At 37.7% G+C, this 27,119-nt stretch overlaps 1 protein-coding gene and 1 long non-coding RNA gene across 3 annotated transcripts in view; one reads left to right on the forward strand and one right to left on the reverse strand.

The window, feature by feature from the left end:
* Nucleotides 1-4,002: 4,002 nt before the first annotated feature.
* Nucleotides 4,003-7,803, reverse strand: LOC131698738 (uncharacterized). Its single transcript, XR_009307748.1, has 2 exons — nucleotides 7,034-7,803; nucleotides 4,003-4,400 (listed from the first exon to the last, which is right to left on the reverse strand). It is a non-coding gene; the product is annotated as an uncharacterized LOC131698738 (long non-coding RNA).
* A 10,918-nt stretch (nucleotides 7,804-18,721) lies between these two features.
* LOC117424080 (BAH and coiled-coil domain-containing protein 1-like) overlaps nucleotides 18,722-27,119 on the forward strand; it is a 97,870-nt gene continuing 89,472 nt past the window's right edge. The window contains exons 1-2 of one of the 2 annotated variants that reach the window (XM_058992385.1): nucleotides 18,722-18,902; nucleotides 18,995-19,065. The gene's annotated coding sequence lies outside the window, so the exon portion shown is untranslated. Of the gene's footprint in view, nucleotides 18,903-18,994; nucleotides 19,066-19,664; nucleotides 20,229-27,119 lie in introns of those variants that run through there. The other variant, XM_058992383.1, reaches the window with a different exon arrangement.

Consider the following 27,119-nt stretch of genomic DNA (forward strand, 5'->3'; position numbering starts at 1 on the left):
CAGGCTACTAACTTCATTTGAGGTGTATTCTGTATTTTTATTTATTTATGTATTTATTTTGGTTGTTGCTTAAACTATGCTGGCTTTAAATGTACTGTACTATTTCAGTTAGAATCCAAAATAAAAAGCTTGCGGATAATTCTGCTCTCAATATAATACGTCCGTCATGCGTCACAACAACAGGTCAGATCTGAAACCCATTTGACCGATATATACTAGGAGTGCCTATCGGTCCTAGAACTCTCAATTTAGCAGTGTATATCAGTGCTAGAGCTTTCAATATATTAAGCAATACACTCTGGGAATCAAACTACAGTCCATTCCAGAATGGGCGCCATTTCTCTCCCGGGTGGCGATCCCTTTTGCCCAGCTGTGGCTAAAGGGGTGGGGGGTCGGAATAGACCCCTCGCGGCGACCCAGTCCCCAGCCCCCGATCTGCATTTTACAATCCACCAGACAATGAACTGCAGCAGGAATCACAAGGCGGGCCGCGACGCTAACAAGGACTGACAGCTACACGAAGCTTTAAAAAAAACGAACAAAATAACTACTGAATGGAGCTATCCGAGGCTCCTCGTTATTGCACTGTACCAAGTTCCAATTGCAGACCTGGCAGTATGCGCCGTGTTGGCCCATATATTATTGTACTAGACTTATCTGTGTAATTAGCCTATACAGTAACAATAATATTCAATTGTAACATTGTTAATATTTTACTGGAGATATATCGATTCACCTCATTATATAATATAAATTACAATAGTGAATTAAAGTAGGGTGTACCAAAGCAATTTGAAGAAAGCCTCATTCTGGTGTTACGTATATTTAATAATAAAGTCATACTTCGTACAGGTAATTAAGGTACTTTAAAAGGCTTTCCAATTTTAGGAAATAAAGTGAAATAAATTGAACGTAAGATATTAATAGGCTAAAGTATTTTGACGGTAAATTTACCTTAATATTTAGGCCTACATGTTTAGTTTTCCTTAGTTTTTTTTTAGGTATTTATTTTAATTACAGTAAAAGTTGTTCAATATAAGTGTAAAATACTTTTTAAAAACGATGTACCTTTAATTATACGGAAAATAGAATTAATCTACAAAGACAGTTTTATTAAGTCAATATTAAGATCGCGTTACGGTAGAAATAGTTTTGGTTTTTTTACAGTATAGATGATCGTATCGCAATTCCCATTTATATATATATATATATATATATATATATATATATATATATATATATATATATATATATATATATATATATATAAAATAAAGCCTCTACATAGAGAAACGATTAAACTCCACAGAAGTAAAATGCCACAATACAATCTGTTCGTATTAAGGTAATACACTATTGTGCATTACCTTATTCCGCGAAGGAAATAAAAAAAGACTTACAATTAGTTTTCTCTCAGAGTGCAAGATAATAACGTGTGTTGTGCTTCACAAAGAAAAAATGACGGCATGCCGTCTAATGTGGTCATAATTATTCGCTTTAACAGAATAAAATGAATGATCTCGTGATTGCAGCCCTGTTTTCTAAGATCGTTAAGTATGCAATCAACAGAAACCGAGTCAAAAGGCAGAAAGTTGCCAAATGTTAAAGCTTGTATTATTAACAGCATCTGCTAGACCTTCTTTCCACTTGTAATATTCAGTCCTGTGGAATTAAGAACATGGTGAATCTTGGAATGACTGAGAAAGATCGCTTTGCAGTTTTACTGTTGGACTGCAGTCCCACACCGAGGCTACAATTCCGCGAGATTCCGATTGTCTTGTGAAGGCTATTTTTAGGTTGAGCTAACAAGCAAGTTTCCTAGCTGATGATTATCAATTTGCAATGATCAAATATGCCGTTTTTGCGGCTTATGCCAAATGCACGTTTGCCCAAGTTATCGTCGCTCGTTTATCTACCAAAACCACATTATAAGATACAGCCCAACGTGTACTATTATTATTATTATTATTATTATTATTATTATTATTATTATTATTATTAAAAAAAACATTTTAATAGTATCAGACAACTTTTTCTCTTGACTGTCGTAATTACGCTTATTTTCCACTTCGAAAAGTAGCGTACGAAAATTGATAATAATATTAATAGTAATAAACATCAGAGTTTAATAATTGTGTACTACCGTTTAGATTACAACATATTAAATATCTGATTTACAAAACTCGATTCTAAACGCCGACTACAATCCAAGTCACATGGTTCTCTGGCTCCGTAGTCAGCTGTGGTTGGTGAATGTTTCATGTAAACTTGAGGAAAAACTTACGACGCCATGCTCATCAACTGTCTGAAGATGTAAAAAACAGGCCTTTAGGTTGGAAGCCCTTGGTTCTAGATTATCCATGGCAATTGTTTTAAAACTGAATTACATATGCACGGTTTAAAACATAAAAACATATTAAGTTACACACACGAAAACATCACAGGTTCTCAATTATCCAGTAAATGAATACTCGATGCGTATAATAGCTATATATATATATATGTACACACACACACACATACACACACACATTATATAGGAAATAAAGGTTTAAGACATGAATCAAGCCGAAGGGAGAACCCTAATGGTTCTATTTGAATATGTGTATCAAACTCTTATACACAGTCCTATGTTGTTCAGTCTATACACGGTTCTTCACAGAACTCATATGATAGGGGTTGGTTCCGATTCCGTTTTATGGAAAACGCCCATCATGGACCTTACCCATGTACCCTCTTCACAACAGTATAAATGTAAATGTCATCATTCTCAACGATGCAGCGAGATTGGAAAGGAAGGCGAGCGAGAAGACATTATATAGCCATTGATTTAATTTGTCTCCCATAGGTATTTTAAATCAATTAGGATCTAAATTGCATGCTATTAGAATTTCATTTCAAGATCCAATCGCACGATTTTGCAACCTGTAGGCACTGTCGACCAAAATAAGCAAGTTCTTCAAAAGAACATTTACTGTTACTGTAATGACTTGCAACAGACTGCGGGAGCGTTCAGTTACAGGGGCGAAGTGTTTCAAACATATATGCATATTCTTGCATTACTTTTGCAAAGTCCCGGAATCCAAATAACTGTACTGCAAGGAGGGAGCTGCATTAATCGCCATGCAGTTCAATGAGGCTCGTTTCGATTTACTTTCCAGAATGAGTCACTACAGAACACCGCTTTTATCAAATCAAACAAAACAGACAATTTGGTCCGACTTTTGTAAAATTAACAGATGTGCAAAACAATAGGAATGAATGTATTAAATACCAGAGTAAACGCTTTCAAAACACGATCCATAATACTTCAGATATGTGCTGCACCAAGTCGAAGTAAACCCAATATGCAGATGTTTATCATATTACAAAAAAGTCGATTTTGAATGCGACCCAATGTACTGTTCTTCCAAATTGACAGCGGTCACTCTGCCTTTCAGTGTTATTGTTTCGGTGGTTCGTAATGTATATATGGATTAATTGCGCATACAAATATCAGTGCACGTTGGCAAATCATACAGTTCAACACAAAGCCTATACGCTACCGCGCATTGGCTAGACTAGACACTGCGAATTGTTGTATTAATCATATGGAATTCGGAGTAAACGTCTGAAATGGGACGTGCTTTGAAACACAGAATAGAACAGAAAAATAAATACCAGCGATACACAGGGAAGGACAAACATCGTCACCAATACTGGAAATGAGCGCAACAACCCACCTGCATTTATTTAGGTGATCATAAATCTTTGGAAAAGAAAAGTATAAGAAAATATCGAATTGTGATACGAATTATTTCTAACACGTTTCAGGGACTCAACCTCATCACGCCACACAATAAAACACTTGAAATAAAAACGCAATGCTACGACGGATTTATTGTCGCCTAAGTTCTTTGAAATACACTTCGTTTTAAACACGCCACTAAAATCCTCACAGAGGAAAAGAACTACATCTTCAGCGTACCTCATGAAGTAATAAAGCAATGGGACACGGACAGGTTCATTGGTAAACATTGTCATCTAATATCAAACAAGCAGACATGCAAACTACAGGCAAGGCACATTGCAAACATGAATAATAATAACACATGAATACATAAATAAATAAGCACGTGTTACATTAACACAAAACAGTCCGACGGAAAATGTCTGATTATAAACAGTTTGTGTTCAATGTAACACAATCTTAATAACATGTAACTTAAAATTCCCAATCCTTAGTCAACATACATGTCCCCCGTCCCCCAGCACTCCTCTCCAAAATCAAAAATAGAAAAATACGGAAAAGAACAATACGGGGAACAATTCAGTCGCTGTACAGTAGCTTGTAGATGCCAGGTTGAGCGAAGAAACGTCCACTTTCAATCTGCAATCCATCACTATGCTGGATCTAAAATCTAGAATAAAAACACAAATCATAATAAAGAACTACAATGCTACCTCACATGCAAAAAGTACACCTAGTCGATATACATGTATATGTGGATAGCTTATATTTGCATATATTTTATAAAGCTAGGCTGTTAGCTGTACCAGTAAAGATATAAAAACACCGTATAACGCAAAACAAATCCTAATCTTACATCTTAATCTTAACTAATGTTTCTTCAATATGAAATGATATGAAATAGTACCATTTATAATAATAATAATGACGACGAGTATTATACTATTGATAATAATAATAATAATAATAATAATAATAATAATAATAATAATAATAATAATAATAATAATAATAATAATAATAATGTTAAAGGGATCGACTTAAATATTCTGACGCCTTCGGAGAATACGAGAAAACACGAGTTTAATTGAATTGTATTTCCACATTCGTTTAAATAATTAAACACCAATAGCCCAACACCGAATACAAAATTGTGAAATAATGTATTTAAATCGCTTTGCAATCCACGCACGAAGTGACCATTGCATAATATAAATAAAGCGATACAGTGGATTTCTTCGCTTTTAAAAAGAATAATACAGTAATAATTATATATATATATATATATATATATATATATATATATATATATATATATATATATATATAATGTAAGTATGCAGAAGCAAAAGACATTGGATTGCCGAGAAGTTCAAAGTATATTTTAAGAGTTTATATAAACGCATCACTGTCTAAGGCTTTAAACTAAAAAGCAATAGATGCATATGTATTTAAAAATATACAAATAAAAAACGCAGTCTGTTTTAAAAAAATGAAGTGAGGTAGTAACATCCGGTTTTAAAACGTATATAGAACGTTAAACTTAAAATGAAAAAAACGCAATAAAGCAGAATTGAAAATGTGATTTGAATGAATCATATAAGCGGTCAAGGTGTGCACAATTGCCAAAAAATACGCATGTTTATTTACTTCGGACTTTTCTTCTGGTTTGCTTTCTAAATTGTACGGGTTAATTTAATCCGGAACCAGGTTTGTGAAGCAAATTAAAATTGTAGGCAAAATATCTCATGAAAAGAAACTGAAAATCTAAATGAATAAGAAACTGGTTTGTGTTAAAAAAAAAAAAAAAAAAAAGTATAAATGTATATTATATATGTTAAAGGTATTGGATACAAATCAATATATTTTATAATAGAGATGACGAGCGTACTGACTTTGTATTTGCAGTTGATCTGAGCATTACATAAATCTAGTGATATCTGTACGTTGCAGTTCTGATTAAATATTTAATCAGAACACACAAAACCATAGCCGTTATATTAAGTATTTTTACTTACAAAGGCGGTCCGTTGCTCGTGGCTTTCTACATACTTGTCATTAAATTCTTAAGGGAGTTTTCTGCCCACGCGAAACTTGATACAAGTTTTATTTTAAAAGCCTTTTTGATTCAATGTTATTTTACGTGTTCTAACACGCCAGAATCTGGCATTGTTTAAAAACGTCCTTCTGGGATCACTGAGCCCGTTTAAAATAATAAAGGTTAATGTAAAAAGTGAGTGCAGAAATCTAAACGAATCTCTAGAATGAAAACGACTAGGTAATTTTATAACACTATATATATATATATATATATATATATATATATATATATATATATATATATATATATATATATATATACAATCTATAGATAGATACAGATATAGGTAGATATATGCACTGTGATTTTTTTTTTATATATATATAGTTATCATTTCCAGGAAGAACTATCTCCACATGCATGCTGCAAGCACGTCGCTAACAGTAACACGGCTATAAATCTTGTATCCTAAAAAAAAACTGGAATCCTTTGCTGTCACATTAGTGGCGTTTCTCTCTCTCTCTCTCTCTCCCTCTCTCTCTCTCTCTCTCTCTCTCTCTCAGGTATATAAACCGGCATAAGAATCTGCAGTGTATTATGTGTGGTGAAACTTTCAGCAACGAATCTGTGAGGTCAACCGAGCGCCAAAAAATGCGAGGATGCCATACAATCATCATGATCAAATGCAAAAATTAATTTGATATATTGTGGACCTCATATAGCCAAAATTGTACTGCAATGCACACAAGCTTGTCTCCCAGGGAACAGCCCCATGCTTAGTGGAGAAAACATGGGGGGGTTGCGTGCATACAAATCTCTTCATTTTAAGAGATTTTAACTAAATATTTACAGGAGTGCTTGTGTATATTACGTAAAATAAGGACCAGTCAGATATTCCATTTATTAATTTAGCTTAGCATTATTTTCAGCCGAGTTTTCTGGTCATCCATATTTTATTAAAAGCCACGACAAGAGATACATTTTTGTATTCTGTTTTACACAGCAAGCATTGCGGAGCGAGCTTTTGGGTTTATCTTAAAATACACTGCAAAATTGTTATTCATATTTATTTTTTATCTGGGACTGAACGTGGTTTTGTCCAACATTCACAATTTAAAACAAACTAAACAATCGAAAACTATATGGTAATATTTCAAATTAATTCTGCATTATCTGTCGGTGTTCACTGTAATTATACACGTGTTTAATATGGAATGTAGACGCAAATGTTAGTATGAAAATCCTGCAAACAAAGTACCTACGTGTTCGCGTCAGAACTTGAACTGCATATTTGTAGTCTTGACTAGTGTCCTCCGCTTCGACTGCAAAGACTTCCTGTGCCCGAAGAAAATTAGGTGGGAAATAAATGCAATCTTCCCTTTCCAAAAACGCTTCCGTTTCAAGCGTGCATGCACCCTGGTCATCACATCACTATCTCTTTAAAAACGCCTGTTTTGTGCACTTCGCTTCGGGTTGTCTTTGGATTTTGTTTTGAAAGCACCACCCACAATCCATGCGATTTTCTTTTCCCCCAAAATGAAAAAGGTCGATCCAGCAGCTTTTCCTTTCATCAAGAAATTCGCATTGGTCCTGCAAAAGAAGGCATTTACAAATGCTTTTCTGAAACAGTTCTGCTCCGTCGTTGTCCTTTTTTGGTCTTGCAAATTGCTTTGCGGAAAATAATGAAACTTTAGCGAATCAAAGTTTGAAACTCGCGCCGTGCTTGCTGTGTATTTCTACCCAACAGTCGTAGAAAAAAAACGTGTTGAGTCTCGCGTGCACGCGCTCCTGCTGCTGCGTTTAAGATCTCGAGTCCAGGGTTCTCGGCGGGGAACATTTTCCTTAGAAGTTATTTTTGGAGTCAGAAAAAAAGCCCGCGTCTTTAGCAAAAAGCAAGAATTCCTAGTCGGATTGTACCAGAGCTGTAAAATGAAATACCTTGAATGTGTCGGCTTGCAAACAGGAGATGTTATCACCGCGAATCCCCTCCCCCCTTCTCTCTCTCACACACACAGTGCACGCTTCAAACACACCAGCCAACCTTTTAATCCTGCAAAACAGCGTCCTTCTTTATTTGCATCTTCGTATTGACGACATATGGACCGAAGATGCAACTTTAATATGCTTTCCCTGTTATTTCTCACCCTGCTCGCCCGTCTTCTCTCTCTAGCTCTACAGCTGAGGCGCAGTTCAACTCTCGGCTTTTTTCTCCTGTTTCGCTTTTCCTGCAACTGCAGATCCCCCCTCAAGACTGGAAGCCGGAGAAGGGAGTGGGGGAGGGGAGCTGTCTTTTCTGAGAAGAGCCGCTCGCGGGAGGGAGGAAGGGCAGACTCCTATTTCACGTTTAAACAGTGTCCGGTGAATATGTAACACAATTTTTGTTCCTGGGTAGTAAGTGTTATTTCCTAATTGCTTATGCCTCAAAAGTATAGAAAATGGCTATTATTCCCCACAAACTTTGCTTTTGTGACCAGGACAGTGATATTTTGAAATGTACATATTTCCAATGAGAAAACGGGCGAATTTGTGTCTTTTCGTTCACATAAAGTCAGAAAAAAATTAACATGTATTTGTACTAAAGTAATACAAAAATGACTACAAAAGATTTAAAAGTGAGTAGTTTTTTGAGATTTACGATTATACTGTAAATCACTTTCACGAATCAGCCCCCAAATGTAGTCTCCCATCATGTTCTCGTTAGAATGTTGATAGAATGATAGAATGTTCTCGTTCTATTACTTTAGTATAAATACATGTTAATTTGGATTCATATGTTGTTTTTTTCTGACTTTATGTGAACGAAAAGACACATTTTCTCATTGGAAATAGGTAAACTTCAAAATATCATTGTCCTGGTCACAAAAGCAAAGTTTGTGGGGAATAATAGCCATTTTCTATACTTTTGAGGCATAAGCAATTAGGAAATAACACTTACTACCCAGGAACAAAAAAAAAAAAAAAAATTTTACATGGTGTTTTTAATACTCGAACACGCACACTGGTTGCTAAATATCCTTTTTGAAAATACAGTACTAGCATACTCATTTTGTAGGGTTTGCACGGTGCTGTTTCACGATACTGAACCATACCCGAACTGTTGACTGCTGCAAGTGTAACACATGTTTAGATGCAGAATTATGTTTATGTTTGTGGTAGGCTAGTGTATGCTCATGTTTGGAAGTGCAGATTCCAATGTGGGGAATAACAGTATTTGGAAAAATGTGAGGGTTACACCGGGTAATGGGCGGAATAAAGCGCATATTTTCAAAAGCAAAACAAAAACGTGTTGCTATTAATTGGAAACATTATCCTAAATAGAGAAAAAAAAAGAAAAAAATCAGTTCTACCTTAAAAACAGTCCCACGCCCTGCTTTGTGTTTTAGCCAATCAGAAAGGGGCTTCCGCAGCCTCTGCTGTGTTCACCACCAAACAAATTTAAACACTCTGGATGGAATTACCCAATGACAAACAGTGGAATGTTCTCTTTACCAATGGGAATGCAGACTAACATATAGCAAGGCAGTTCAAACAATCTGGTACAGAGGTAGAAATTGCTGTCTGGGGGTCTGAGATCAGTGGGCAGTCTGTATTAAGCAGTGACAGTTAACACCTATTTACACCTCTGAGTTCTGTTTGTATGAGGGATTGTGCTTTGTGTACACTAGAGTTACGACAATGGGATAACCAGGATTGGCCAACCAGTGCAAATTGATGAGCAATTCTCAGTGTCTGAGGTAATCTGGGCTGCTTTACAAGGTTAGCTGTACAGAAGAGCTCTCACCTGCTGTTTCTAATGAAGTGGTGGGTTGTGCGTTAGCCCCCATACAGACTGGCAATTATCAGACAGCCCAAGCAGACAAAACCTGTCTAAAGCAAATGGTACAGAGGTCTGAAATATTATAGATATATTAACTTGTGTGTTCTTCTTGTTGTTTGAGAATAACTTGTCAATATTTTCTGTTTCAGTCACCGCATTCTGGTGGCTTTTTTTTAAGACCACTTAGCATATAAGCCATGGGAAGTCAAGACCCCACTCAGAGTGCGACACATGTAAAATATCTCTGTGTTGCCTTAACAAGACAAACTGCTTAAAGAATACCACGGCCTTTGAGAAGGAAAGAAACATTGAGAAGTGTCCAAGGTTTCTCTACTGCAGTGATGAAAGGCAACTGATGGGATTTTAAAATCCCATTTATCAAAATATATTTACACCTTTTATTTCTCCTGTTCTCACGAATGCTCAATAAAGGAGTTCCTTTTTGAGTCATATAACTTAATTTCACATTCTTCAGCTGGAAAAAAAATAATTCAGAACTGAAAGGGTTACAACTCAGAAGTTCAGCTGATACACCATTAGAAGTGTAACCATTTCCTGTCCCTGCAGCCCAAGTTGATTTAAATCCCCACCTATCCAAAGTGTTTCAGCTGGACAGTTTAATGGCTACCCCCTTGTTTAACACCTCCGTTTAGAGAGGAGACATGTTTGAGACCTGCTCCAGGGATGGCAATAAGACTCCCATTGCAGAGCAGTTTGCTTTATTCCTGGCTTCACTATGAGTTGAATAAGACACACCTGAGCTTGTTACCTGTACACTGTGGCTATTCAAGCTCATAGTAAAACCTGGAATGGGTGAAACTGCTATGCAATAGGAGTCTTGTTTCCAACCCTGCATTAAGTGCTCAAGGTGGCAAAAACTGTCATTCAAAATTATACAAAACAAAAAAAACAATATATTAGTTAAGATGTTATGACTTTTCCTACCCATGTACGTGGTGCTTGTAAATGAATTCCCACAGGGTTTATAACTTTAATGGGTTAATTTTCTATTAAACAAAAAACAAAAAAAGTTGTCAAAAAAGGTTTAGACAAAGGCTTCCGACTATAGCTTTACATCACTGTTAATGTTTTTTTTTTTTTTTAATTGAGGTATTAACTGAAAGGGTTGTCTGGTACAGGTTTACTTTACACTTTGTGTTGTTTTGCAGTTTTCCCCCTTATCCAGATGGAATTATGAGGCTGCTGTTATCTCAGCTGTTTTTAAAAACCTGCTGACACAGATGCTGGTCAGAAGCAGGGCACAATCAGCAAGGCTCCTGGTCTCTTCTGGGATCTCAGAAGTGGAACTTATCATCTTCCCAGAATCCTCAGTGCTGCACAAGGCCCTTCTGTCAACACCAATCTGCAGAAGAGCTGCTAAAGGAGACACCTTTGTTCAGAGCAAGGATGGGATTGTCGTGAGCTTAACTGTCTGGTGATTTCATTTTTGATGTGTTTTTTTTTTCTCACAGTGCTTTCCTTAGAGCAGCTTCAAATAAGTGAATGAACATTTCTGTCTGTTTTAGCAGTTTGGTTATTTGGTTTAAAAGTCTTCAACACTTTATCTTGCAACGAAAGGTGCTATATAAGTCCAGTTTAGTTGTTCTTGTTTTTCACATAAGTTTAAGAACAGTTTTGAAGATTTTGTCATGACTGTTTAGGAACAACTGACGTTAAAAATTGCTTTGAAAAATGAGAACTTCTACCTCTTAAACAAAGTTTTTGTGATCTGCAAACTTGATCTAATTAAACAATAAAAAAACAGTTCCTTAACTAAACATTCCTTAAAACAGTGCCTACAGTTTTGTGAACAGAGCCCATTGATATTGCATGCAAAGGAAGGCTTATGGAAAAGAACAATGGTATAGGATATTCATCAAGGTGATCATTAATATAATTAAACCTTGAGGGGGGTGACTGGAAACGGCTGTGTGGTATGCAGGGTGAGTCATACAGTCAGGGGAGCGTATGGGAGTGTCCTGGCTGTGCAAAGTTGCCAACCTTTACTGGGAATTCCTGAGGGAGTGCTGCATTCGCTCTGGTGCTCCTGCGGGTTAGGGTGGCAAAACCGGAAGTTTCTCCTCATCACACTACAGCGGACCCTACCGGCCAGGAGCCTAGTGAGCTCGGGTGGACACCTGCAAAGGTGGCCTTTGTCCTCTAGAGGCTGGTAGCTCACTGACATCCGCTCTCCAGTTCCTGGGTGAAAAAGAGGAAGCTGTCTCGGTCGTGGGATCCGAGGACACCCTCTGAACCTTCGGCTCTCCTGAGATGTGTGGGGAATTGGTATCTACTGCTGACTGCGTGGCCGATTCTATTACTATGATGAAAGTGATTGACAGAGAGGTATTGGCTGGCGGCTGTATCGTGTTTGCTGCTTTGGAACACAGACAAGCTCTACATTTTTCTTTGTTTCGTCTTGTCTTTGCTTGTGATGTGCAGTGTGCACCCACCAAGTTGTATTGGCTGCTCACAGCAATTGAAAGTACTTGCTAAAACTGCAACGAAACAAGGTAGAAAATACCATATGAAAAAAAATACAAAATGAAAAAAAGGTTTTTTTTGGTTTTCTTTTTACAAATGAAAAGGGTTGTTCTTGAGAAGCTAGTAGGAGTTTCAGGTTCATTAATTAATTAGTTTGAAATTTATCAAAATAATGTTTAACTTTCTATACCTTTAATTTCAAAGGGGTGGGACTTTTATTTTTTGCATGCTTCAGTCCTCTATTGCTATAGAGCTGTGTAGAAACAGGTCTGTACATCTCCAGCAATGTTGTTCTCGACCATAGTCTATGATCTCAGACTTGTCTAACAAGCCCACATAAATCTGTGGCAGTAATTTACTCGGTCAGATGCAATATAGTGGGCTGCCAAATGAGGCTTGGGGAGAGGATTATATGAGAACAGTGGGATGGTTTTATACAAGGGGACGTGCTCCCCGCCAAGCCCTTTAAGAGTTCAATATATAAGCTATAAAACTGAGTGCTTTCTCAGTATGAGAGCACTTCTGTGACTTTTCCATTAAGAGATGGTTCCCATACCTCTGGATTGCCTCACAGAGCAGAACGCTGGGAAGGACAGAGTCAGTGGGAAGGGGGCGTAGGGAGGCTGTTCTGAATCTCCAGTCGCCCGCAGCGATCCACATATTGCCTTTGATACTAACATTTTATCTCCAGCAGACTTCTTTCGCTGGCCTTGGGAGGGAGGGTACCACAAAACTAGAGTGTCTGCAGCGCGTATGAATTCCTGCATCTCTGTGCGTTATTAGGTATTAGTGAAGAGTTTCTATAAGAAAAACTATACAGCTAGCAACAAGAAATGACTTAGCTGCTTTCGGAGAAGTTGCAGTGATTGCAATGCAGGATCCAGTGTCTTAGAATATCATTGTAGCGCGCCATGGAACTGTGGAATGAAAGTGGTGCTGTATTTTTTGATTAAATTCACTCCAAAGTTAAATATGTTTCAGCCAATGCCTCATCAGAGGTTTAGCTTCTCATAGTTTTATTTCAGTTTTATTTTGTGGGCCCAGGTTTACTGTTGAGCGGTTTTTGAGAGGGTTAGAAGTTCACTCTTATTTTTCATAACACTGTTTACCCTACGAAAATGTTTCTAAACAGTCCTTAATATTTTGCGATTTGGTCCCTGTATTTCCTTGCAAGACTCTTTCTAGAAACCTTCCTTAATACAACTGTAGTCTGACCAACGTGGAAACTGGAAAAAGTACCTCCAAAATAAAGGCATCCTGCACGAGAAATGAAACAATGCAGCAGACAAGGTAAGAAAGCTCCCATGGCAATCCTACAACCCAGTCTAGCGTCTCTGCATTCGGGCAAGCCTCCCTCGTCAGGTCCCTGAAGTGCTCGGCCTGTGATTGGTACTTGAAGAGCGGAAGTCTGCTTTGAGAGCCCTGTTTTCCACATGCCTTTAATCATCATCCTGTAGGAACAACAAAGCAATTTTCAGAAATCAGAGCAATTTGCCCTAAATTAGCCAGGAGTTCCCAGAGTTGGTGATGCAGAACAGGATCGTGGGCAGTGTCTGCCAGAGACGATGAACTCTGTCAATCAGAACAGCTGACTCCAAGCAGGGAGAGGCAGGGGAACTGACGAGGAGGTGAGGCAACCCTGATCCCCTACCAGTACAGGCTAACTAATTTGCAGTGTGTGATCCTGCTAAGGGCGTTGTTTATTTCTTAGAACTCCATTTTCAGGATAACCTTTAGGGGGCCCCATTCACTTCCATCTGTACATTAGCGAGAGAATTTAATATAGAAAGAAATGAGTCATTTTTTGACAAGCATTTCGATGTGGATTCATGTGATTGTGATACAGTGTGGGCTTTTTAATAACAAAGTTTATTTTTAGTAATTCTTTATATATCTCTATATACCTTGGGAGGATGGTTCCAATGTTCTGTATTTCCAGCCATTTGGACATGCATTCCTTCCAAACTCCGAAACACGTCAAACCCTGTATTTCTGTATCCCATTAATAAATATGGGTTACCGGAAGGTGAGCTGTTGAGTCTCTGTGGGTCAAGCCTGCCTATACAGGGTTGTTACAGAGGGACTTGGGGGTCATACAGCAATGGTGGAAGAGAGAGACAGAGCACACTTCCACTGTCACCCATAGGGGGTGCTGTGCATACCTAATGAACAATGATTAATACTGGCAAACAGCAACACCAAAGGGCGACAGTTACAATGTGACAATAATACATCATCTGGCATCACCCTGTATGTAATATCCATAGATATATTTAAAACTAAAAGCGTTCCGGGAGCATGGACAAGCGGTGTCCCGTGGTTACAGCAAGCATTTGCAAAAACCCCCTGAAGCGTCGGCTAGGAACTTTTGATCGAAACGAAATAGAAGCTAGTGTGAAAGTCGCCTCTGTGTCAGCTGAATCTTTTTTGCTGCATAAACTTCTTGCGACCCTCACCCTGCAGCTGGGAGAGGTCTGAAGCACAGACTTCCTTTATTCTTAAAAACAAGGGAATCAGCGACAGCCGCGGTGATCACATGACCCGCCCGAGCGGCCCACGTGACGCCGCTGCAGATGTTGTGTGAAGACTGGGTGAGTGCCGCAACAGAGAACCCACAATACAGGCCTTGTGTCTCCAGCAGCTGTATAAAACAGCTGCACAGAAAGAGAATTAGAAATGCAGTACACTGCTTTAAAGAGACAGCCTTCTTTGTGGTTTACAGCATAATGGGCTTTGTGTGTGGAGATCTTGAAATTATGAGCACCTCCTCCGCCTACAAAAAAAACCCTTTGTTATCAGATAAAGGGCGGCACCTATCCAAGCCTCCTGCTCCTTCCCTGTGTTCTCATGCCACTAGATTTTTAATTTCATTCATCTTGATCCCATTTTTGTGGCCTAAATCCACTGATTGTGCGAAGATGGAATCTCGACCTGAAATCCGATCAGTAATGAAACACATTTCCTGTCCCTGTGATCAGTTTCATTTTCTCACCTGCTTCTCTTATTTCCTCCTGTTTAAACCCTTTATTCTCACCTTTACGGCAAACCCTGACTGGAGCAGATTCTCCAATCCGCAGACGTAACGACACCACACGTTTGCCGAAGTCCTTGGCTAAGCAGGATGCTCAAATATTAGCCCTAAACTTACTTCAAGTTGTAACCGTCTCAAGGCCAGAGCCTGGTCCCTATTGGAAACCCAGGTATAGACCCGAAACTTAACCTTTATTCCAGCTCAGACCCCAATTGGAGCCTCAATTCACCCACAGGACCTAAAGAAGGGATGTTACCAAGTTACTGAACCCTAGATACAAGATCCAGCCTGGGAAGGCAACAGCATTGAGGCAAACTATCCTGCAGCATCCAAAAGCCTAATGCAGCACTCCCTGTGGTTCCACGCACAAGATTGGCAGTTTCGCCCAAACTCCGGATGCCAGTGCTTTTATTAGGTATGTCACTGGGGACCACAGAAGCAACTTTGCATTACTCGGTCTCAACACAGTCGCTGCCGGAGAGAACTGGGATCCGTCTTGGAATTGGAGCGACTGATCCTAATGGAGGGGGTTCACTGCACCATGGGTTTTGTAGCAGTCTGTTTCTCAGCCCCTCTGCCAGGGTACTGAGCTGTGGAGCACTTCATTAGAGCCTAAATTAAAAAGGGGGGATGCAAAAGTTTGCACTCCTTTAAACTGTCATCGCATGTCCCCAGCTGGGCGATGACTCCCTGCGTGCGCATTTCTGTGATGTGCTGACACTGGTATCATCAGCTGGGACTGCTGATCAGACTGGCACCTTGCTGCTGAGAGAGAGAGAGAGAGAGAGAGAGAGAGAGAGAGAGAGAGAGAGAGAGAGAGAGAGAGAGAGAGAGAGAGAGAGAGCTGTCTGTGCTTCTGGAATAGTCTTGGCTCCGTGAAATGAAAGTTAATAATAAAAAGAAGCCTTGAAAGAATTAAGCATCCTCTTCTTGTGGTCACTGGAGGGCTGTTTTCAATCAGCTATTAACGGTCTGAGCTGAGGAACTAGTTTGGGAACATGCATGTGCCAGGAGAAAAGTGCTGTATAGAGGCAGGGTGGCTGTGTGTGAGTGTGTGTGTGTGTGTGTGTGTGTGTGTGTGTGTGTGTGTGTGTGTGTGTGTGTGTGTGTGTGTGTGTGGAAGGGGAGCTGTCCTGTGTTTACTGATAAAAACCTTTTTGGTAAAGTTGACTATTCAACCCAAGTTTGACCCATTTAAATAGTGTTCTTTTTCTGTTTTAATAAATGTAATTAAGCTTGATATTTAGGAAACTGGTTTAGAATGTTTTCATTTTGGTTTAAAGCAATAAATGTACCTGTAAAAGAAATGATTGTTTAAATTAATATTTGAAGTTAATCTTTCTTTCTTTTTCTGTTTCTTTCTTTCTCTCAGAAGACACGCCTTGCTTCATTTGTATCACTCTCCAAATCCCACCTTTCCAAGAAAAAATTTGAATTTGAAATGAATGCAAAAATGATTTGCATCCTTCTTTGGGTTCATCAATCATCACTAAAGAAAATTAAACCATTCGTCTGTGTCAATTTGCATGGCTATCCTTTATTTATACAGTACATTATAAGAAATGCAGCAATCGTTATCTGCCAACACATTGAAAGTGTATACTGTGAAGAATACACACCCTGTCCCACCTTATCTTGGGTTAAAGCCGATATAATATACTGGATTACACTCAGCAGTGCAAAGGTACATTTTCAGAGCAAAAAAATCCTAACTGTAATAATGTAACAGCTTCTTCCTGGAGCTACGCTAACTCACGTTTATACCGTTACACTTGTCTGATTGTTTTTATTCCAAATGCACCTTTGCACATGTTTCCAAATGGGGCAGGCAAAGCAATTCAGACAAAGTGCTGGTATGCATTAACTACCAGGTAATGCAGGAGGCTGTGATGTGACTGCCTGTGCCTGGAACTGTGTCTGTTGAACAGTGTGCATGAAATTCAGTTTGAAAACACACTTAGAAGTGTGTGAGTGTGTGAGGAGAAAAGGCACAGGCTGGGGACAAAGGCAAGACTGGTGATAATTGTATCTGAGCTAGCACCTCAGTTGTTTCCTTTTATTACTGAAATACTGGGGGACCTTTAGGATTAACACACACTGACTTTTTACAGCTTTTTTATCAGTATTTTCAGAACCCCAAACCTTTAGTCCCAGGGTTAAAAAGAGAAGGTTCCCAGGTGTTTATGTTATACAATTACTGGCACGCTAATGTTGTATGACTATAGCTAACAATAGTTTGTATTTCAAGGAAAACCTCCTTGTACAAATACACAAAATAACTGGTTTTGTATTTGATTAGGGGTTAAGCACCACAATGAAGAATAAAAAAGACTGAACCTCTGCTTCCTGGTACCGCACCACTTCCTGTCCTGTAGGTCAACTCCGTGATCTCTATGGCAGTCCATGGAAGTGCGTCTGGCTGGCACAGGAAGGATGCATGCAGACAAGGAGTGGAATAGTGGCTAAAAAAAGAAGAGAAATACACTTTAAAGCCTTTATTCTGGCTGTTTTAATAGTTGAAAGACATGAAAGAGCGTGGCGTGTCTTTTTTGGACACATGTTGGTGCGTGTTGATGATACATTAATTTCCCGGCTTGTATTGTATTAGCAGGTGCTTTTTCCTGAGAGGAAAAATAAATAAATAAAAAAATACAACCGAGCTTGCCGTCCTTGAGAAGTAAAGTCTAATGCAGACGTGTGCAACATTCTGTCTTAAAAGAACAACGCCTGTTTAGCAACGCTGTCCGGATTTAGTAGACTAAACATCTGTATGTTTCTCATAAAGTTGATGATATTTTTCTTAATTTATATTTAATGTTAAATAAAATGACATTACAAAACAGATTTAAACACACAACACAAAAGCAGAGATTGTGACCACAAAGCAGCGCCGATTGTTATGGCTTCAATTCCCATCCCAATGCGCCTGAATAGCCGTATTCCAGATCATGTCATCTACTGAAGCGAACACATAACAAGTCAACAAGCAAATACGCCTTGAGAGGCATTGGCTTCACAATTTTAGTGTAGCCTATTTAAAAAAACGTTGAAACGCAGTAGACACTGCCACGTCGCTTCAATATATACTAGGCATACTTGTATCAAATATAAACTTTTGTAATGTTTTTATTTATATAATTTGATAATCCTGAACCGGTATGCGATGCGTTATAAACTCCTGGTATATTGAGTAACCTGTTCACTGGGTTTTTGGTCCAATAATATAGCAGTTACCTATATTGTTATGCCAAAACCTACTGCCTATAATATATTTGAACATTATAACAACCCTATGAATGTAAACCAGCAAGGCGGATGAAGAAGGGATAGTTTATTTAAAACACGTGTATAATACGCAGTAGAGGTGAATGCTACCGCTTACAAATTAATAAAAGTAAATGCGATTAAATGAAATAGTGCCCCTTTAAATGCAGGCGTAGTGTTATAAATACACTTTGTAAATATACCGGTAGCACAATGAGGGGATTAATTTGATGCTTTTGGCTGATGCAGCCTTTTCCCAATCCCCAGACTCCCACTGTGGCGTCGAAGGGGTTAAAGTGTCGTGACGTCATTTTTCCCGGGGCGGTGACTTTAAAGACAGGAGAGAGATTCTGGGTAGGGGGGTGTGCGAGAACGGAGCTCTTCGGCTGTAAGGCAAAAAGTCTTGCTTTTTAAGGGGGGAATAATTAGTGCTTAGTCTTTCGCCAAACGTTTTTTGTTAGTTTGTTTTGCAAAATAGGCTTTAAGGATTGTTTTCATGGAATGTTGTTAGGAAATAATAATATTCATCTCCAAGGTAATGCTACACATTTTGAAAGTAAATAACCAAGCGAAGCGAGAATGTGTCTGTGTTTTCATTGCTTTTGCTGTCTTTTCTTTTTTCTTTAGAGGTCTGCACGAACAGAAGGGTTGGCCTCCGACCGTGGGGCTCTATCGAAGCGAATCGCCGTTTAAACGGGGTAAAAATGCATAGCTATTTTTGAAAAAGTCTGACAATGCGTGCGATGTGTTTTAACCAGTGGCTCTTTGCGGCCTTGTGCTTCTTTCGATGGAGTTTAAACTCTGGTTTCAACCCAACACAGAGCGCAGAGAATGGCTAATCTAAAATAAAACCAAACTGCGTAGTGCAGTTTTTGTAGAAACCAAGGAATGTGCAAAAGCTTTTTTTTTTCTTCGTATACCGAACGTCTTTTTAAATTCATAATGTGAGTGGAGTTATTTGGAAAGGGCGTGGGTGTAACCCTTTGTTTAAATAGACACATCGGAGGGGAAAGGTTGCATTTAAAATAAATGTAGATGAAAATGGGGAGGGGGGGACGAGACGAAATATCGGCGACTACATTTTAAAAGCTTGCGACCGGAAAGGAGAGGGGCTCTGTTTTTGTGTTCTATCACGAAGACCCTTAAAGTTGTAGGTCACTCAAAACAAACAACTAATAATGAATCTAAAAGGGAGGGGGGCTAAGTCCACCATCGTCTTCCACTTCTTGTGTCCCCCCTCCTCCTCCTCCTCCTCCTCCATTTGAAAAAGAGAAACAAAACACGCCATGCCAGAAGAAGGAATGGCCTGTTGGTTGAGAAGAGATTAGATGTCGCTTGTCTCCGTCAATTTCGTGTTTAATATCACTGGGCTCCATTGTGGGAGAAGCAGACGCGTCATCCTGCCATAAAAGTGTGATTATAGAGCTTCCAACAGGCTCTTGGCTTCAGTTGATCAGATTTGCTCAGTGCAAGGCGGTGGGATTGGTGTTCAAGTGAAAACACGAACAGATAAGGAACGAGACAGATACATAAATAAAAACACACTTACAATTTTTTTTTTTTTTTTTGCTTTGTCATTCCAAAGTCTGGGCAGAATAAATAAAAGCAAACAAGAAAAATAAAACACAGACAGACAGTGATCTGGATCACGGCATCCACCCTCGGCTAATAAAAGGGGCAGAAGAAAACTTAACCCAATATTTTTTTCTTCTACTTTTTAGTTTTGTTTTTGTACACATCTAAATCTAGTGGATTTCTATAGTACGTGTTCTTGAGTTTTTCCCCCCACCTCGCTAATTCACCAGGATTTTTTTTTTTAATGTATTTTCTCTCCCCCAGTCAAGGATTACAGATTATGTAGGTAGGTGAGTTTTTATATTCCAGTGTCTCATTTAAAAAATATATAATAATTAACATGATGTCGATAAAAACAATATATTAATGTAGACGCATGCTTTACAACATTTATGTTTTAGACCTCAAAGATTAAAAAAAGCCATTAATTTATATGAAACTACATTTTTGTCTGTACCTCGGTGACATACAAGAAACGATGAGTTTGTATGTGGAAGTTTTTATTAATATTATTGATTGTATTTACATACTATATATATATATATATATATATATATATATATATATATATATTAGATAGATATATATATTAGATAGATATATAGATATATATTTATATATATATATAGATAGATATAATTTAATTATTAGTCCGCATGCTATATAGAAATAACTAGGCGTGTGGCGTGCTGGTTATTTTAATCTTGAATCTTGAAACGGGATGCGATTCACTGATGACAAACGCGCAGTGCAAACGCATTCATAAAACGGGCACAAAGCTATTAAAATGGAAACTGTGGGGTACCTGTGATCTCCAAAAGAAAAAGCGTCGCCCTGGAATCATAAATTATGCATATTTGGTAAATTCGGACAAATAAAGAAATCCTGAACGCAGGTTAACACCTGAGCGCTGCAACGAGATGCGCAACAAAAATTAATTTCACAAAGGCTTTTTATTTTGATTGATTTATTAATCCCAAGATGACACGTCTCGCAAAACCAGGTATGAATACGACTTGTATTTATATTCAGATGTTTGGAACAAGGTTGCTAATGTATTTGTAGTTGCTATTGGAGGTATTTTGCAAATGACGATAGCGCCTAATGTGCTTGATGGTGCGGATGCAAATATAAAACCAGCTTCTTCACAACCTGGGTCATTTTTAAAGAAAATACATTCGCAAAACAGGATCTGTTTCAATAAATGCAAACCCAGGAGTTCCACGGGTTATGCCGTCTGCACTTTATGCAAACCAAACATACAAAAACAAATGAATGTCTTCTTTTTTTTTTCTTGCGCAACTTTACATTTTTAAAGGTTTTTGTATTTTATATTTTCTTCCAATTTCGAAACGTAGTTTTTGTTCCGTTTTATTTTTTGTTGTATTCGTTGTAAATAGAGGAGGGTTATATTTTTAACATGGTAATCCTATATCTGGCGATGTATTTGCACATCATGTTTTAATCCAAACTCAATTTAGAAGTAAACGTTTATCTTGGGTGTTTTATCGGCAATAACAAAGTCGTTAGGCAGAACAATAGGGGGTTCAATTGGGTCGTCGGGCAAAGAAAGACGTGTTGGGGATTAACAAGTAAAACGTCGTGTTCTTATTTTTTCTGTTTTATATGCGTTTGAAAGAACGGGTTAAATTTATTTTATTTATTTTTTACTGCGAGTTGCTTCTTTATAATCAACTTGACGATATTTGTTACAATGCAAGTCACCGAGTTATAAACCAGCGGGGAATGGAGTTTTTGCATTCGACGATGTTGCGCTGTATGCGAGTAAGGGAGTCTGCGTCTCTCTGTATCGGATTCTGAAAGAGATTATGAGGTAGATAATTTAAATGTAATAATTTAAATCTGTCTAATGAATACATGCATTTTCGCTTATATATATATATATATATATATATATATATATATATATATATATATATATATATATATATATATATATATATATATGCAAAAAGTCTGACATAATGCTTGGTCTATACCTGGGGGAAAAGGCAATAACCCAACACACAAACAACATGCTTTACGTGTATACGATAATGGTTAATTCTGTTAAATAAACACATTTGTCAGTTTATCCAATAAGTGTTCGGTCAAACAAAATTCTGACGTGGAGCGGAGCAAAAACAAAACAAACAGTGACAGCAGTGTAATTAATGAAGAAGAAAAACAAGCCAAAAAATAAACGTTTTAATCAAAACATTGCATGAGTAGGCAACCAGTGGTATAAAAGAAATGGTATGTATATGTGTTTAATTGCTTTGTTTTAATGTCTTTTCAAAAGCAACCCAAACCGGGGCAGTGTATTTAAAAGGTATGCAACTGATTTCGCTTTATAATTTTCCAGTGAAAAACGAGCGTTGTACATCTACTAAATGAGTTTTATTTTCTCATTATGATACAGAAGCACTGTACTGTAAAACACGGTGACACGAATATGATCACTCATGCAACAATGTAAGGGCTTGTCGTGCAAGGACACAATGTGTTGTACCCTGCAACGTTATTTCCTTCATTTCTTTCTGTAAGCTAATTAAAATAGAAGGCATTATTTTCTTGATTAGTGGTTTAATTGTGGTCCTTTGTGGCAAATCCTAGCTCAGATAAGGTTATACACTGTATTAGCACCAGTGAGGCTCCTTCGAGGAGGTAGGGAGGCACAGCCCCCTCCAACTGTTCAAAGAAAAAAAATAGCATAATATAATAATGGTCAATAAAATAAAACTATTGGCTGAAATTTACCAAATACATTTTAACCTTAACCCTAGATTCAACATTCCTAAATTAACAGCAATTCTGTCTGCTGAGTGACGCACTTACAGTACTAGCAGTGGCAGATGGTGTGGTCCTAGAGGAGCGTTTTTTTTTTTTTTTGAGAGGAGGCTCTGCCTCTATGGCAAACGCCTATCTCTCATTAAACACAGTACAGTAGAAGATCATGTGATCTGAGCACGGGTTTTAATTGGAGGATCCCAGAGGGTTGTTTTTTTTCAGAGGAGGCGATGCCTCCGATTACGAAGTCCTGTCTATCTGAAACACAGAAGAAGCAGTAGCAGATCCCATGATCTGAGCACAGGTTTTAATTGGAGGAACCACACACATCCTCCCGCCCCCTGCTGAAACGCTATGTAATCCATTGAGTATGCATTAATTTGCGAGTGGTGATTGAAATTGCTCGTTTAAAGGTAACAAACTCAATATATTTGTTATGGTTTTATTTTGGTGCATGTCTTTTACTGGCGTTAAGTGTAAAATGGAGGATAGGTTGATCGGCTGATTAAGACTCTGTCACAATAGATTATACTGAAAAGCATAAATTAAAAAAACACAAGCACAACTTGAAATTGCTGGTAAGAACAGGTCATTTCATAGTGGTTGGTATAGCCGACTTTGTTTACTTTTCAGCAACTGCGCTGGCATGGTCAAATATGGCTTTATTGATTTAAAAAAATCTGGATCGGGCTATAGCGTCACATTAAATTGAGAGACCATGTCAGTTGTTAAGTTCAACTTCATGGCCCAGGTTAGTGCGGGTGTATAAAACAGTTTATTATTTATTATTATTATTTTGCTGAAAAAATGCTATTTATCCACCAAAGAGAGGAAGAGGGAAATTCTCTATCTATGTCTTCTCTAGGTCAGTCAGTCACAGACTTTTTTTTCTAAATCTAGATCAACTCAGAAGGTAGCAAAATGACAATACATGTTTTTAATTATAATTAAAATTACTGTTTCCGTTTTTACTTTTGGGAGGAGATTTTCCATCAGCTACCATGATACAGCTGATTAATGTACCTTGCTCCAGAACTTTTATATTAGCTAGATACCTTTCATATGTACAGAGCGGTATCTAATTATTCTGTTGTTCATTTATTAAGTTTAACAGATGAAGTCGATAGGGTGCGCTTGATTTGTGCCTGCCTTTCTCCTGCTTGAACAACTTTGTTTCAGAAATATTTGATGCAAAGTATGTTGCATCTAAGGGAGCCTCCACTGATAGGTACATCAATAAAAATGTCTTGGTTTGTTAAGTGGCTTCTTAATAAAACCGAAGGGTGCTTTAAAACAAAGAAGCAAGCAGCAACCTTGACCGTTTTGTTCTTTGGGTTTGTCTGAGAACCAGGGGCGCGCGTTGGAACTCTCAGCCGAGTTCAGAGCCCCTATCCCGGGGTTAAAATTTAACTTTTTAGACCTTGCAAGCCTGCTACCAATATTGGAGGAGATACTCAGAGAATGCAGCAGACACCGAAAGAGCATACTTCAGTATAAATTAGATGTATATACTCCATCTGTTCCATAGTTTATTTAAACAAATTGCACAATGGTATCAGTTCACATTAAACGTACCGTACTGAATTGATTGTGTTTTCAGCCTATATGGCCTAACTGTTTGCCTTGATAATTAATAATTAACAGCATATAGCATGCAGTAAAGTAATACCACGCATGCTTACACATTAACTAGTCTGACACGTTTCTGATAAGTTTTTATTTATTTATTTATTTATTTATTTTCGGTCAAGGTTTTATAATGGGAAGGTACACATACCAGCAAAACGTATCCCGTATAAACTGTATTGCCTACATTTCTTTTATTGAACTTTAATGAGATGAACCTTCCTTACTCCTAATCATAAATGATTACCACTACAGCGTTTTCCCAACTCCTAATATTTTACCATGCAGAGAGATTATTAACTTATGTGCTTGCATGTTGCCAGTAATTTACAAACCCATTGTGACAACAGCAGTGGAAGCTTAACTGGTTTTAATATATTTTTTATTTTATTTAATGTCACTCGAATCCCCGAATCCCATTGCTGACAGCATTATTTAATTCAGCTGCCGCGCAAGCCTCTTTGTTTATGATAATCTTAAAGCAAAACCCTTAACATTTCACTGTGATCCCACCCCCCCCCCCCCCCCCCCCCCCCAACTGAGAAAACACCTTCCAAAGCATACAATTTGTGCAGGGAAAGAAAACACACACACACACTAAATTTAAGACGGCATTCATTTATGTGAATTATTTTATGAAATACTGACTTCCTAACAAAAAAAAATTCTTGCAGAAATAATACTGCAGTATTTTGAGCGGTTAACGTTTATGAGATGCAATTAAAAAAAAAAATACATTTTTTCCAAAAGATAGCATCGCTCTGCATGTTTCTGTAAGTGCTAAGTCTTTAATACTGCAATCACCACGTTTGCAATACCCCTTCTCAACTAGATCTGCACTATATTCATCTTGTACAAAGCACATTTGTTTTCAGATATTATGACATTGTATTATTAATAGTCACATTAACAGACTTATACATGTAAATATATGCCAGATCTGTTTTGTGCAAGACATGCAAGAGAGTAAATCATTGTCTTTAAATTGGACCTCCAACATTATTCTCTTAACGCTTAAAAAAAAAAAAAAAAAACTTTTTTTTAAAAAAACCAAAAAATTTTAAGCAGTCTCTAATTAAATTCCGCTCTATAGAAATAGGGTTCTTGTTGTCTCCAATCTGGTCCTTTTAATATCACCCTGCGTGGAACCCGTATTACCTCCATTACCCTTATTTTGTCTTGGTTCTATTAAGAAGAATCATTGTGAAAGAACAGAAGGTTCTATTGAATGATTTCACTATAGAACCATTAGGGGGTCTCATAATTCGATGCTTCATATTTGGAATTATTTCATCCAATGGAAACGTGGTTCCTTTGGATGAAATGGTTGTAGTGTTAGAACCCATATCACTGAATCCTTCATTATTCAATATACTTAAGGTAATTATTCAGTATACTTAAGGGCAAACAAGGGTTCCACAGAAAGAACGACTGGACTATATTGTTCTGTTTAGAACGCATGCAACCATCTTTCTTAGTGAGGTCTTTATCCTTCATCACACCCGTGTTTTTTGTTAAATACATACAACCAAAAAGGCAGGCACTAAGAGGTATACGAGACTCTGTCTTTAGCATTGTAATCTTAATATCATACAAGGGTGTATCTTGACTCAGAGACGTGAGTATTGGATCGTTTCTAAACAGGACACACGCTTGCCAAATCCCAATAACGTCTCTTCCTTGTTTCGTCTCGATTATTTGTGCCCTACATTTTGAGCCCTGTTTAGTTTTACGTTCAGCGTTTTCAATTAAACGGGTCGTAATGAAGGAGGCCTGCCAATGCCATTTACTAGAGCGCGGCCAGGGCTCTAATTGAACCCAGACGGGTGCCCCTATCGATAACCCCGCACAATAAAGGCACTGAATTAAAAAGTCGAGGGTAAACACGTCCGATTGTATTTAGCTGCAAATTACAAATTACGGCTGTACCTTTCCCCTGGAAGACTGATGCGTGTTTAATTCTATACATGTATGTGACTGGAATGAGCTTAGCCATTCTTTGCTATTAACATGCAGTATTGGATTCCACATTCATTTCTGAGCATTGTGCATTGATAGAAAAACCCAACTAACAAGAATACCATAAATAACAATAATATAAATAATAACGTCAAATCGCTATTGTTGTTTATTATTGTGTATTTACGTGTTTTCAGAATATATTTGATCTTAAAGCAATCATAAAAGCGATCATCTCTCGCAAAAGGAAAGCAATGGACACACTTGTGTTTAAATAAAACTTTAAATATTTAAAAGCACACTACGGCGTGTTTGTTAGTGTCAGTGTTTAACATCTCATGCCTGGAATCTTTATGGATCAGAAACTGGATGATGCATGTTTCTAATATCTGATATCAGTAAATGCATTTCCTTACGCTCTTTGCAACAGAAAAACAGCTATAGGGCCTATAGTTCGTTTTAAGATACTTTCTACCAACTTCTTTTGCTTACGAGTAAAAGTGATTTACCGGCACAATAACCAGACTTTATATGTTTAGATATTTGAATTCGCTCAATAAATAACCTGCATTATTATTTATTTATTTATTATTATTATTATTATTATTATTATTATTATTATTATTATTAGCAGTTGAATTAGAAGTAGTTTTTTTTTTATTTAGCGGCTGCAGGTGATACCTATTTAAAAAAAAAAAAAAAAAACAACACGTGGCTTTTTGGGGGAAGAAAATAATCAATCAGTGTGTAGAATGGCCCAGCGTAGTAAAGTATTACGAAGTATTATCCTTTCAAATAATCC

The sequence above is a fragment of the Acipenser ruthenus genome, chromosome 19, assembly GCF_902713425.1.
Source record: "Acipenser ruthenus chromosome 19, fAciRut3.2 maternal haplotype, whole genome shotgun sequence".
NCBI lineage: Eukaryota > Metazoa > Chordata > Actinopteri > Acipenseriformes > Acipenseridae > Acipenser > Acipenser ruthenus.